A 12,943-nucleotide genomic window follows, 5' to 3' on the forward strand; every position below is an offset into this window, starting at 1 on the left:
TTAGAGTAAAAAAATTATGACCTTATAAAATATAGGTTTTAAATTGAAGAATTAAATCCAGTTGAGTTTCTAACTGAATGTTCAAATTTTCACTTTTCATAGACAGGGAAATAGATACATTTAGAGCAGCCTAAGATGAAGCATAGATTAGCAAAATGTGGAGAGAGAGTAGTCTGAATTCAATTGGAAAGCAGCTATGTACTTCCTCTCAGCCATTGAACTTAAATTTGCCAGCCATGAGCCAATTCCAAGCTTGAGAACTTTGCATCAATAGCAGCACATGAGTTTTAATGCATAGTGTCTTCTGTTTTGAAGTTACAAGCTGACCAATATTGATGGGAACTCACTTGCTTCAGTCAAGAAATGCTCTGTGAGAGCAGCATGTGGCTCTAATCTCAGACCTTCCCCAAGGTTTGTTTTAGGAGCAACTACAGTACTCTGCATGTAGCCTCACCACTGCACTTCTCTCCACATATTGAGCATTTAGTTTCAAGACTGTTTTAAAGCTTAACTTTGAAGATGTCAGAAAACTTAGGGTGACACAGGAAATTAAAAATGTAAAAATCAAATTAACAGCCCACATCTCTATAAAATAAGGATTTGAAAACTTTCAAACTTTTAGAGTAAAAAAATTATGACCTTATAAAATATAGGTTTTAAATTGAAGAATTAAATCCAGTTGAGTTTCTAACTGAATATTCAAATTTTCACTTTTCATAGATAGGGAAATAGATACATTTAGAGCAGCCTAAGATGAGGTATACATTAGCAAAATGTGGAGAGAGAGTAGTCTGAATTGAGTTGGAAAGCAGCTATGTGCTTCATCTCAGCCATTGAACTTAAATTTGCCAGCCATGAGCCAATTCCAAGCTTGAGAACTTTGCATCAATAGCAGCACATGAGTTTTAATGCATAGTGTCTTCTGTTTTGAAGTTACAAGCTGACCAATATTCATGGGAACTCACTTGCTTCAGTGAAGAAATGCTCTGTGAGAGCAGCATGTGGCTCTAATCTCAGACCTTCCCCAAGGTTAGTTTTAGGAGCAACTACAGTACTCTGCATGTAGCCTCACCACTGAGCTTCTCTCCACATATTGAGCATTTAGTTTCAAGACTGTTTTAAAGCTTAACTTCGAAGATGTCAGAAAACTTAGGGTGACACAGGAAATTAAAAATGAAAAAATCAAATTAACAGCCCACATCACTATAAAATAAGGATTTGAAAACTTTCAAACTTTTAGAGTAAAAAAATGATGACCTTATAAAATATAGGTTTTAAATTGAAGAATTAAATCCAGTTGAGTTTCTAACTGAATGTTCAAATTTTCACTTTTCATAGACAGGGAAATAGATACATTTAGAGCAGCCTAAGATGAGGTATACATTAGCAAAATGTGGAGAGAGAGTAGTCTGAATTGAGTTGGAAAGCAGCTATGTGCTTCATCTCAGCCATTGAACTTAAATTTGCCAGCCATGAGCCAATTCCAAGCTTGAGAACTTTGCATCAATAGCAGCACATGAGTTTTAGTGCATACAGTGTCTTCTGCTTTGAAGTTACAAGTTGACCAAAGTTGATGGGAACTCACTTGCTTCAGTCAAGAAATGCTCTGTGAGAGCAGCATGTGGCTCAAATCTCAGACCTTCCCCAAGGTTAGTTTTAGGAGCAACTACAGTACTCTGCATGTAGCCTCACCACTCAGCTTCTCTCCACGTATTGAGCATTTAGTTTCAAGACTGTTTTAAAGCTCAACTTCGTAGATGTCAGAAAACTTAGGGTGACACAGGAAATTAAAAATGAAAAAATCAAATTAACAGCCCACATCACTATAAAATAAGGATTTGAAAACTTTCAAACTTTTAGAGTAAAAAAATTATGACCTTATAAACTATAGGTTTTAAATTGAAGAATTAAATCCAGTTGAGTTTCTAACTGAATATTCAAATTTTCAATTTTCATAGATAGGGAAATAGATACATTTACAGCAAACTTAAGATGAGGCATACATTAGCAAAATGTGGAGAGAGAGCAGTCTGAATTGAGTTGGAAAGCAGCTATGTACTTCCTCTCAGCCATTGAACTTAAATTTGCTAGCCATGAGCCAATTCCAAGCTTGAAAACTTTACATCAATAGCAGCACATGAGTTTTAGTGCATACAGTGTCTTCTGCTTTGAAGTTACAAGCTGACCAATGTTGATGGGAACTCACTTGCTTCAGTCAAGAAATGCTCTGTGAGAGCAGCATGTGGCTCTAATCTCAGACCTTCCCCAAGGTTAGTTTTAGGAGCAACTACAGTATTCTGCATGTAGCCTCACCACTGAGCTTCTCTCCACATATTGAGCATTTAGTTTCAAGACTGTTTTAAAGCTCAACTTCGAAGATGTCAGAAAACTTAGGGTGACACAGGAAATTAAAAAAGAAAAAATCAAATTAACAGCCCACATCACTATAAAATAAGGATTTGAAAACTTTCAATCTTTTAGAGTAAAAAAATGATGACCTTATAAAATATAGGTTTTAAATTGAAGAATTAAATCCAGTTGAGTCTCTAACTGAATATTCAAATTTTCACTTTTCATAGATAAGGAAATAGATACATTTAGAGCAGCCTAAGATGAAGCATACATTAGCAAAATGTGGAGAGAGAGTAGTCTGAGAAGAGTTGGAAACCAGCTATGTACTTCCTCTCAGCCATTGAACTTAAATTTGCCAGCCATGAGCCAATTCCAAGCTTGAGAACTTTGCATCAATAGCAGCACATGAGTTTTAATGCATAGTGTCTTCTGCTTTGAAGTTACAAGCTGACCAATATTGATAGGGACTCACTTGCTTCACTCAAGAAATGCTCTGTGAGAGCAGCATGTGGCTCAAATCTCAGAATTTCCCCAAGGTTAGTTTTAGGAGCAACTACAGTACTCTGCATGTAGCCTCACCACTGAGCTTCTCTCCACATATTGAGCATTTAGTTTCAAGACTGTTTTAACGCTCAATTTCGAAGATGTCAGAAAACTTAGGGTGACACAGGAAATTAAAAATGTAAAAATCAAATTAACAGCCCACATCTCTATAAAATAATGATTTGAAAACTTTGATACTTTTAGAGTAAAAAAATGATGACCTTATAAAATATAGGTTTTAAATTGAAGAATTAAATCCAGTTGAGTCTCTAACTGAATATTCAAATTTTCACTTTTCCTAGATAGGGAAATAGATACATTTAGAGCAGCCTAAGATGAGGCATACATTAGCAAAATGTGGAGAGAGAGTAGTCTGAATTGAGTTGGAAAGCAGCTATGTACTTCATCTCAGCCATTGAACTTAAATTTGCCAGCCATGAGCCAATTCCAAGCTTGAAAACTTTGCATCAATAGCAGCACATGAGTTTTAGTGCATACAGTGTCTTCTGCTTTGAAGTTACAAGCTGACCAATATTGATGGGTACTCACTTGCTTCAGTCAAGAAATGCTCTGTGAGAGCACCATGTGGCTCTAATCTCAGACCTTCTTCAAGGTAAGTTTTAGGAGCAACTACAGTACTCTGCATGTAGCCACACCACTGAGCTTCTCTCCACATATTGAGCATTTAGTTTCACGACTGTTTTAAAGCTCAACTTCGAAGATGTCAGAAAACTTAGGGTGACACGGGAAATTAAAAATGAAAAAATCAAATAAACAGCCCACATCACTATAAAATAAGGATTTGAAAACTTTCAAACTTTTAGAGTAAAAAAATGATGACCTTATAAACTATAGGTTTTAAATTGAAGAATTAAATCCAGTTGAGTTTCTAACTGAATATTCAAATTTTCAATTTTCATAGATAGGGAAATAGATACATTTACAGCAATCTTAAGATGAGGCATACATTAGCAAAATGTGGAGAGAGAGCAGTCTGAATTGAGTTGGAAAGCAGCTATGTACTTCCTCTCAGCCATTGAACTTAAATTTGCTAGCCATGAGCCAATTCCAAGCTTGAAAACTTTACATCAATAGCAGCACATGAGTTTTAGTGCATACAGTGTCTTCTGCTTTGAAGTTACAAGCTGACCATTAGTGATGGGAACTCACTTGCTTCAGTTAAGAAATGCTCTGTGAGAGCAGCATGTGGCTCTAATCTCAGACCTTCCCCAAGGTTAGTTTTAGGAGCAACTACAGTACTCTGCATGTAGCCACACCACTGAGCTTCTCTCCACATATTGAGCATTTAGTTTCAAGACTGTTTTAAAGCTCAACTTCGAAGATGTCAGAAAACTTAGGGTGACACAGGAAATTAAAAAAGAAAAAATCAAATTAACAGCCCACATCACTATAAAATAAGGATTTGAAAACTTTCAAACTTTTAGAGTAAAAAAATGATGACCTTATAAAATATAGGTTTTAAATTGAAGAATTAAATCCAGTTGAGTTTCTAACTGAATATTCAAATTTTCACTTTTCATAGATAGGGAAATAGATACATTTAGAGCAACCTAAGATGAGGCATACATTAGCAAAATGTGGAGAGAGAGTAGTCTGAATTGAGTTGGAAAGCAGCTATGTGCTTCATCTCAGCCATTGAACTTAAATTTGCCAGCCATGAGCCAATTCCAAGCTTGAGAACTTTGCATCAATAGCAGCACATGAGTTTTAGTGCATACAGTGTCTTCTGCTTTGAAGTTACAAGCTGACCAATATTGATAGGGACTCACTTGCTTCAGTCAAGAAATGCTCTGTGAGAGCAGCATGTGGCTCAAATCTCAGAATTTCCCCAAGGTTAGTTTTAGGAGCAACTACAGTACTCTGCATGTAGCCTCACCACTGAGCTTCTCTCCACATATTGAGCATTTAGTTTCAAGACTGTTTTAAAGCTCAATTTCGAAGATGTCAGAAAACTTAGGGTGACACAGGAAATTAAAAATGTAAAAATCAAATTAACAGCCCACATCTCTATAAAATAATGATTTGAAAACTTTGATACTTTTAGAGTAAAAAAATGATGACCTTATAAAATATAGGTTTTAAATTGAAGAATTAAATCCAGTTGAGTCTCTAACTGAATATTCAAATTTTCACTTTTCCTAGATAGGGAAATAGATACATTTAGAGCAGCCTAAGATGAGGCATACATTAGCAAAATGTGGAGAGAGTAGTCTGAATTGAGTTGGAAAGCAGCTATGTAATTCATCTCAGCCATTGAACTTAAATTTACCAGCCATGAGCCAATTCCAAGCTTGAAAACTTTGCATCAATAGCAGCACATGAGTTTTAGTGCATACAGTGTCTTCTGCATTGAAGTTACAAGCTGACCAATATTGATGGGTACTCACTTGCTTCAGTCAAGAAATGCTCTGTGAGAACACCATGTGGCTCTAATCTCAGACCTTCTTCAAGGTAAGTTTTAGGAGCAACTACAGTACTCTGCATGTAGCCACACCACTGAGCTTCTCTCCACATATTGAGCATTTAGTTTCACGACTGTTTTAAAGCTCAACTTCGAAGATGTCAGAAAACTTAGGGTGACACGGGAAATTAAAAATGAAAAAATCAAATAAACAGCCCACATCTCTATAAAATAAGGATTTGAAAACTTTCAAACTTTTAGAGTAAAAAAATTATGACCTTATAAAATATAGGTTTTAAATTGAAGAATTAAATCCAGTTGAGTCTCTAACTGAATATTCAAATTTTCACTTTTCATAGATAAGGAAATAGATACATTTAGAGCAGCCTAAGATGAAGCATACATTAGCAAAATGTGGAGAGAGAGTAGTCTGAATTGAGTTGGAAAGCAGCTATATACTTCCTCTCAGCCATTGAACTTAAATTTGCCAGCCATGAGCCAATTCCAAGCTTGAGAACTTTGCATCAATAGCAGCACATGAGTTTTAGTGCATACAGTGTTTTCTGCTTTGAAGTTACAAGCTTACCAATGTTGATGGGAACTCACTCGCTTCACTCAATAAATGCTCTGTGAGTGCAGCATGTGGCTCTAATCTCAGACCTTCCCCAAGGTTAGTTTTAGAAGCAACTACAGTACTCTGCATGTAGCCTCTCCACTGAGCTACTCTCCACATATTGAGCATTTAGTTTCAAGACTGTTTAAAGCTCAACTTCGAAGATGTCAGAAAACTTAGGGTGACACAGGAAATTAAAAATGTAAAAATCAAATTAACAGCCCACATCTCTATAAAATAACGATTTGAAAACTTTGATACTTTTAGAGTAAAAAAATGATGACCTTATAAAATATAGGTTTTAAATTGAAGAATTAAATCCAGTTGAGTCTCTAACTGAATATTCAAATTTTCACTTTTCATAGATAAGGAAATAGATACATTTAGAGCAGCCTAAGATGAAGCATACATTAGCAAAATGTGGAGAGAGAGTAGTCTGAATAGAGTTGGAAAGCAGCTATGTACTTCCTCTCAGCCATTGAACTTAAATTTGCCAGCCATGAGCCAATTCCAAGCTTGAATACTTTGCATCAATAGCAGCACATGAGTTTTAGTGCATACAGTGTCTTCCGTTTTGAAGTTACAAGCTGACCAATATTGATGGGGACTCACTTGCTTCAGTCAAGAAATGCTCTGTGAGAGCAGCATGTGGCTCTAATCTCAGACCTTCCCCAAGGTTAGTTTTAGGAGCAACTACAGTACTCTGCATATAACCTCACCACTGAGCTTCTCTCCACATATTGAGCATTTAGTTTCAAGACTGTTTTAAAGCTCAACTTTGAAGATGTCAGAAAACTTAGGGTGACACAGGAAATTAAAAATGTAAAAATCAAATTAACAGCCCACATCTCTATAAAATAACGATTTGAAAACTTTGATACTTTTAGAGTAAAAAAATGATGACCTTATAAAATATAGGTTTTAAATTGAAGAATTAAATCCAGTTGAGTCTCTAACTGAATATTCAAATTTTCACTTTTCATAGATAAGGAAATAGATACATTTAGAGCAGCCTAAGATGAAGCATACATTAGCAAAATGTGGAGAGAGAGTAGTCTGAAGTGAGTTGGAAAGCAGCTATGTGCTTCATCTCAGCCATTGAACTTAAATTTGCCAGCCATGAGCCAATTCCAAGCTTGAGAACTTTGCATCAATAGCAGCACATGAGTTTTAGTGCATACAGTGTCTTCTGCTTTGAAGTTACAAGCTAACCAATGTTGATGGGAACTCACTCGCTTCACTCAAGAAATGCTCTGTGAGCGCAGCATGTGGCTCTAATCTCAGACCTTCCCCAAGGTTAGTTTTAGAAGCAACTACAGTACTCTGCATGTAGCCTCTCCACTGAGCTACTCTCCACATATTGAGCATTTAGTTTCAAGACTGTTTAAAGCTCAACTTCGAAGATGTCAGAAAACTTAGGGTGACACAGGAAATTAAAAATGTAAAAATCAAATTAACAGCCCACATCTCTATAAAATAACGATTTGAAAACTTTGATACTTTTAGAGTAAAAAAATGATGACCTTATAAAATATAGGTTTTAAATTGAAGAATCAAATCCAGTTGAGTCTCTAACTGAATATTCAAATTTTCACTTTTCATAGATAAGGAAATAGATAAATTTAGAGCAGCCTAAGATGAAGCATACATTAGCAAAATGTGGAGAGAGAGTAGTCTGAATAGAGTTGGAAAGCAGCTATGTACTTCCTCTCAGCCATTGAACTTATATTTGCCAGCCGTGAGCCAATTCCAAGCTTGAGAACTTTGCATCTATAGCAGCACATGAGACTTAATGCATACAGTGTCTTCTGCTTTGAAGTTACAAGCTGACCATTAGTGATGGGAACTCACTTCCTTCAGTCTAGAAATGCTCTGTGAGAGCAGCATGTGGCTCAAATCTCAGACCTTCCCCAAGGTTAGTTTTAGGAACAACTACAGTACTCTGCATGTAGCCTCACCACTGAGCTTCTCTCCACATATTGAGCATTTAGTTTCAAGACTGTTTTAAAGCTCAACTTCGAAGATGTCAGAAAACTTAGGGTGACACAGGAAATTAAAAATGTAAAAATCAAATTAACAGCCCACATCACTATAAAATAAGGATTTGAAAACTTTCAAACTTTTAGAGTAAAAAAATGATGACCTTATAAACTATAGGGTTTAAATTGAAGAATTAAATCCAGTTGAGTTTCTAACTGAATATTCAAATTTTCAATTTTCATAGATAAGGAAATAGATACATTTAGAGCAGCCTAAGATGAGGCATACATTAGCAAAATGTGGAGAGAGAGTAGTCTGAATTGAGTTGGAAAGCAGCTATGTACTTCCTCTCAGCCATTGAACTTAAATTTGCCAGCCATTTGCCAATTCCAAGCTTGAGAACTTTGCATCAATAGCAGCACATGAGTTTTAATGCATATAGTGTCTTCTGCTTTGAAGTTACAAGCTGACCAATGTTGATGGGAACTCACTTGCTTCAGTCAAGAAATGCTCTGTGAGAGCAGCATGTGGCTCTAATCTCAGACCTTCCCCAAGGTTAGTTTTAGGAGCAACTACAGTATTCTGCATGTAGCCTTACCACTGAGCTTCTCTCCACATATTGAGCATTTAGTTTCAAGACTGTTTTAAAGCTCAACTTCGAAGATGTCAGAAAACTTAGGGTGACACAGGAAATTAAAAAAGAAAAAATCAAATTAACAGCCCACATCACTATAAAATAAGGATTTGAAAACTTTCAAACTTTTAGAGTAAAAAAATGATGACCTTATAAAATATAGGTTTTAAATTGAAGAATTAAATCCAGTTGAGTCTCTAACTGAATATTCAAATTTTCACTTTTCATAGATAAGGAAATAGATACATTTAGAGCAGCCTAAGATGAAGCATACATTAGCAAAATGTGGAGAGAGAGTAGTCTGAATTGAGTTGGAAAGCAGCTATGTACTTCCTCTCAGCCATTGAACTTAAATTTGCCAGCCATGAGCCAATTCCAAGCTTGAGAACTTTGCATCAATAGCAGCACATGAGTTTTAGTGCATACAGTGTCTTCTGCTTTGAAGTTACAAGCTGACCAATATTGATGGGAACTCACTTGCTTCACTCAAGAAATGCTCTGTGAGTGCAGCATGTGGCTCTAATCTCAGACCTTCCCCAAGGTTAGTTTTAGGAACAACTACAGTACTCTGCATGTAGCCTCACCACTGAGCTTCTCTCCACATATTGAGCATTTAGTTTCAAGACTGTTTTAAAGCTCAACTTCGAAGATGTCAGAAAACTTAGGGTGACACAGGAAATTAAAAATGAAAAAATCAAATTAACAGCCCACATCACTATAAAATAAGGATTTGAAAACTTTCAAACTTTTAGAGTAAAAAAATGATGACCTTATAAAATATAGGTTTTAAATTGAAGAATTAAATCCAGTTGAGTTTCTAACTGAATATTCAAATTTTCACTTTTCATAGATAGGGAAATAGATACATTTAGAGCAACCTAAGATGAGGCATACATTAGCAAAATGTGGAGAGAGAGTAGTCTGAATTGAGTTGGAAAGCAGCTATGTGCTTCATCTCAGCCATTGAACTTAAATTTGCCAGCCATGAGCCAATTCCAAGCTTGAGAACTTTGCATCAATAGCAGCACATGAGTTTTAGTGCATACAGTGTCTTCTGCTTTGAAGTTACAAGCTGACCAATATTGATGGGAACTCACTTGCTTCAGTCAAGAAATGCTCTGTGAGAGCAGCATGTGGCTCTAATCTCAGACCTCCCCCAAGGTTAGTTTTAGGAGCAACTACAGTACTCTGCATGTAGCCTCACCACTGAGCTTCTCTCCACATATTGAGCATTTAGTTTCAAGACTGTTTTAAAGCTCAACTTCAAAGATGTCAGAAAACTTAGGGTGACACAGGAAATTAAAAATGAAAAAATCAAATTAACAGCCCACATCTCTATAAAATAAGGATTTGAAAACTTTCATACTTTAGAGTAAAAAAATGATGACCTTATAAAATATAGGTTTTAAATTGAAGAATTAAATCCAGTTGATTTTCTAACTGAATATTCAAATTTTCAATTTTCATAGATAAGGAAATAGATACATTTAGAGCAGCCTAAGATGAGGCATACATTAGCAAAATGTGGAGAGAGAGTAGTCTGAATTGAGTTGGAAAGCAGCTATGTACTTCCTCTCAGCCATTGAACTTAAATTTGCCAGCCATTTGCCAATTCCAAGCTTGAGAACTTTGCATCAATAGCAGCACATGAGTTTTAATGCATATAGTGTCTTCTGCTTTGAAGTTACAAGCTGACCAATATTGATGGGAACTCACTTGCTTCAGTCAAGAAATGCTCTGTGAGAGCAGCATGTGGCTCTAATCTCAGACCTTCCCCAAGGTTAGTTTTAGGAGCAACTACAGTACTCTGCATGTAGTCTCACCACTGAGCTTCTCTCCACATATTGAGCATTTAGTTTCAAGACTGTTTTAAAGCTCAACTTCGAAGATGTCAGAAAACTTAGGGTGACACAGGAAATTAAAAATGTAAAAATCAAATTAACAGCCCACATCACTATAAAATAAGGATTTGAAAACTTTCAAACTTTTAGAGTAAAAAAATGATGACCTTATAAACTATAGGGTTTAAATTGAAGAATTAAATCCAGTTGAGTTTCTAACTGAATATTCAAATTTTCAATTTTCATAGATAAGGAAATAGATACATTTAGAGCAGCCTAAGATGAGGCATACATTAGCAAAATGTGGAGAGAGAGTAGTCTGAATTGAGTTGGAAAGCAGCTATGTACTTCCTCTCAGCCATTGAACTTAAATTTGCCAGCCATTTGCCAATTCCAAGCTTGAGAACTTTGCATCAATAGCAGCACATGAGTTTTAATGCATATAGTGTCTTCTGCTTTGAAGTTACAAGCTGACCAATGTTGATGGGAACTCACTTGCTTCAGTCAAGAAATGCTCTGTGAGAGCAGCATGTGGCTCTAATCTCAGACCTTCCCCAAGGTTAGTTTTAGGAGCAACTACAGTATTCTGCATGTAGCCTTACCACTGAGCTTCTCTCCACATATTGAGCATTTAGTTTCAAGACTGTTTTAAAGCTCAACTTCGAAGATGTCAGAAAACTTAGGGTGACACAGGAAATTAAAAAAGAAAAAATCAAATTAACAGCCCACATCACTATAAAATAAGGATTTGAAAACTTTCAAACTTTTAGAGTAAAAAAATGATGACCTTATAAAATATAGGTTTTAAATTGAAGAATTAAATCCAGTTGAGTCTCTAACTGAATATTCAAATTTTCACTTTTCATAGATAAGGAAATAGATACATTTAGAGCAGCCTAAGATGAAGCATACATTAGCAAAATGTGGAGAGAGAGTAGTCTGAATTGAGTTGGAAAGCAGCTATGTACTTCCTCTCAGCCATTGAACTTAAATTTGCCAGCCATGAGCCAATTCCAAGCTTGAGAACTTTGCATCAATAGCAGCACATGAGTTTTAGTGCATACAGTGTCTTCTGCTTTGAAGTTACAAGCTGACCAATATTGATGGGAACTCACTTGCTTCACTCAAGAAATGCTCTGTGAGTGCAGCATGTGGCTCTAATCTCAGACCTTCCCCAAGGTTAGTTTTAGAAGCAACTACAGTACTCTGCATGTAGCCTCTCCACTGAGCTACTCTCCACATATTGAGCATTTAGTTTCAAGACTGTTTAAAGCTCAACTTCGAAGATGTCAGAAAACTTAGGGTGACACAGGAAATTAAAAATGTAAAAATCAAATTAACAGCCCACATCTCTATAAAATAACGATTTGAAAACTTTGATACTTTTAGAGTAAAAAAATGATGACCTTATAAAATATAGGTTTTAAATTGAAGAATTAAATCCAGTTGAGTCTCTACCTGAATATTCAAATTTTCACTTTTCATAGATAAGGAAATAGATACATTTAGAGCAGCCTAAGATGAAGCATACATTAGCAAAATGTGGAGAGAGAGTAGTCTGAATAGAGTTGGAAAGCAGCTATGTACTTCCTCTCAGCCATTGAACTTAAATTTGCCAGCCATGAGCCAATTCCAAGCTTGAGAACTTTGCATCAATAGCAGCACATGAGTTTTAATGCATATAGTGTCTTCTGCTTTGAAGTTACAAGCTGACCAATATTGATGGGAGCTCACTTGCTTCAGTCAAGAAATGCCCTGTGAGAGCAGCATGTGGCTCTAATCTCAGACCTTCCCCAAGGTTAGTTTTAGGAGCAACTACAGTACTCTGCATGTAGTCTCACCACTGAGCTTCTCTCCACATATTGAGCATTTAGTTTCAAGACTGTTTTAAAGCTCAACTTCGAAGATGTCAGAAAACTTAGGGTGACACAGGAAATTAAAAATGTAAGAATCAAATTAACAGCCCACATCACTATAAAATAAGGATTTGAAAACTTTCAAACTTTTAGAGTAAAAAAATGATGACCTTATAAACTATAGGGTTTAAATTGAAGAATTAAATCCAGTTGAGTTTCTAACTGAATATTCAAATTTTCAATTTTCATAGATAAGGAAATAGATACATTTACAGCAGCTTAAGATGAGGCATACATTAGCAAAATGTGGAGAGAGAGTAGTCTGAATTGAGTTGGAAAGCAGCTACCATTTGTGAAGTAGCAGTAGCTTACCATTGGAACCTGCTTTCTGCTAATCACACATTAGACAGGCAGTCCTAGCAGGAGAGCTGTCATTAGCAGAGATTGCACTTCCAATGGGAAGCTGCTTCTTCCTTTGTTACGGCAACTTTATTCTAGTCAATTCCTCAAATGCATGTATTCTGCCCATGCACTGGTACGCAATATATAAAACAAATAGTCAAGCACAGCTCACTCTGGGATGATTCAATTCATTGTGATGTGAATAGCGCCAGGATGTTGGTCCTGGAGCTATTCAATTCACCGCCATGTTAAGCTGTCTAAGGGATTTCTTCTCACACCTTCCTGAGGGTGCGAAGAGAA

The 12,943-nt window shown here is 36.1% G+C and overlaps 20 non-coding genes across 20 annotated transcripts; all 20 read right to left on the bottom strand.

Annotated features, from left to right (window-relative positions):
* Nucleotides 1–156: 156 nt before the first annotated feature.
* On the bottom strand, nt 157–473 carry LOC148511314 (Nuclear RNase P). Its single transcript, XR_015868779.1, has one exon.
* Nucleotides 474–774: 301 nt separating this feature from the next.
* On the bottom strand, nt 775–1,091 carry LOC148511315 (Nuclear RNase P). Its single transcript, XR_015869131.1, has one exon.
* Nucleotides 1,092–1,393: 302 nt separating this feature from the next.
* Nucleotides 1,394–1,710, bottom strand: LOC148511316 (Nuclear RNase P). The gene has a single exon (XR_015869055.1).
* Nucleotides 1,711–2,013: 303 nt separating this feature from the next.
* On the bottom strand, nt 2,014–2,332 carry LOC148511317 (Nuclear RNase P). The gene has a single exon (XR_015869229.1).
* A 301-nt stretch (nt 2,333–2,633) lies between these two features.
* LOC148511318 (Nuclear RNase P) lies at nt 2,634–2,950 on the bottom strand. The gene has a single exon (XR_015868870.1).
* A 301-nt stretch (nt 2,951–3,251) lies between these two features.
* LOC148511319 (Nuclear RNase P) lies at nt 3,252–3,570 on the bottom strand. Its single transcript, XR_015868820.1, has one exon.
* Nucleotides 3,571–3,872: 302 nt separating this feature from the next.
* Nucleotides 3,873–4,191, bottom strand: LOC148511320 (Nuclear RNase P). The gene has a single exon (XR_015868765.1).
* A 301-nt stretch (nt 4,192–4,492) lies between these two features.
* LOC148511321 (Nuclear RNase P) lies at nt 4,493–4,811 on the bottom strand. The gene has a single exon (XR_015869283.1).
* A 301-nt stretch (nt 4,812–5,112) lies between these two features.
* LOC148511322 (Nuclear RNase P) lies at nt 5,113–5,429 on the bottom strand. The gene has a single exon (XR_015868882.1).
* A 301-nt stretch (nt 5,430–5,730) lies between these two features.
* Nucleotides 5,731–6,049, bottom strand: LOC148511323 (Nuclear RNase P). The gene has a single exon (XR_015868830.1).
* A 300-nt stretch (nt 6,050–6,349) lies between these two features.
* On the bottom strand, nt 6,350–6,668 carry LOC148511324 (Nuclear RNase P). The gene has a single exon (XR_015869151.1).
* Nucleotides 6,669–6,969: 301 nt separating this feature from the next.
* On the bottom strand, nt 6,970–7,288 carry LOC148511325 (Nuclear RNase P). Its single transcript, XR_015868831.1, has one exon.
* A 300-nt stretch (nt 7,289–7,588) lies between these two features.
* On the bottom strand, nt 7,589–7,907 carry LOC148511326 (Nuclear RNase P). Its single transcript, XR_015868787.1, has one exon.
* A 301-nt stretch (nt 7,908–8,208) lies between these two features.
* Nucleotides 8,209–8,527, bottom strand: LOC148511327 (Nuclear RNase P). Its single transcript, XR_015868818.1, has one exon.
* Nucleotides 8,528–8,828: 301 nt separating this feature from the next.
* On the bottom strand, nt 8,829–9,147 carry LOC148511328 (Nuclear RNase P). Its single transcript, XR_015869158.1, has one exon.
* A 301-nt stretch (nt 9,148–9,448) lies between these two features.
* Nucleotides 9,449–9,767, bottom strand: LOC148511329 (Nuclear RNase P). The gene has a single exon (XR_015869067.1).
* Nucleotides 9,768–10,067: 300 nt separating this feature from the next.
* On the bottom strand, nt 10,068–10,386 carry LOC148511330 (Nuclear RNase P). The gene has a single exon (XR_015868799.1).
* Nucleotides 10,387–10,687: 301 nt separating this feature from the next.
* Nucleotides 10,688–11,006, bottom strand: LOC148511331 (Nuclear RNase P). The gene has a single exon (XR_015868819.1).
* A 301-nt stretch (nt 11,007–11,307) lies between these two features.
* On the bottom strand, nt 11,308–11,626 carry LOC148511332 (Nuclear RNase P). The gene has a single exon (XR_015869356.1).
* Nucleotides 11,627–11,926: 300 nt separating this feature from the next.
* On the bottom strand, nt 11,927–12,245 carry LOC148511333 (Nuclear RNase P). Its single transcript, XR_015869274.1, has one exon.
* Nucleotides 12,246–12,943: the final 698 nt, after the last annotated feature.

The sequence above is a fragment of the Taudactylus pleione genome, unplaced genomic scaffold, assembly GCF_031769625.1.
Source record: "Taudactylus pleione unplaced genomic scaffold, aTauple2 ptg000311l, whole genome shotgun sequence".
NCBI classification, from domain to species: domain Eukaryota; kingdom Metazoa; phylum Chordata; class Amphibia; order Anura; family Myobatrachidae; genus Taudactylus; species Taudactylus pleione.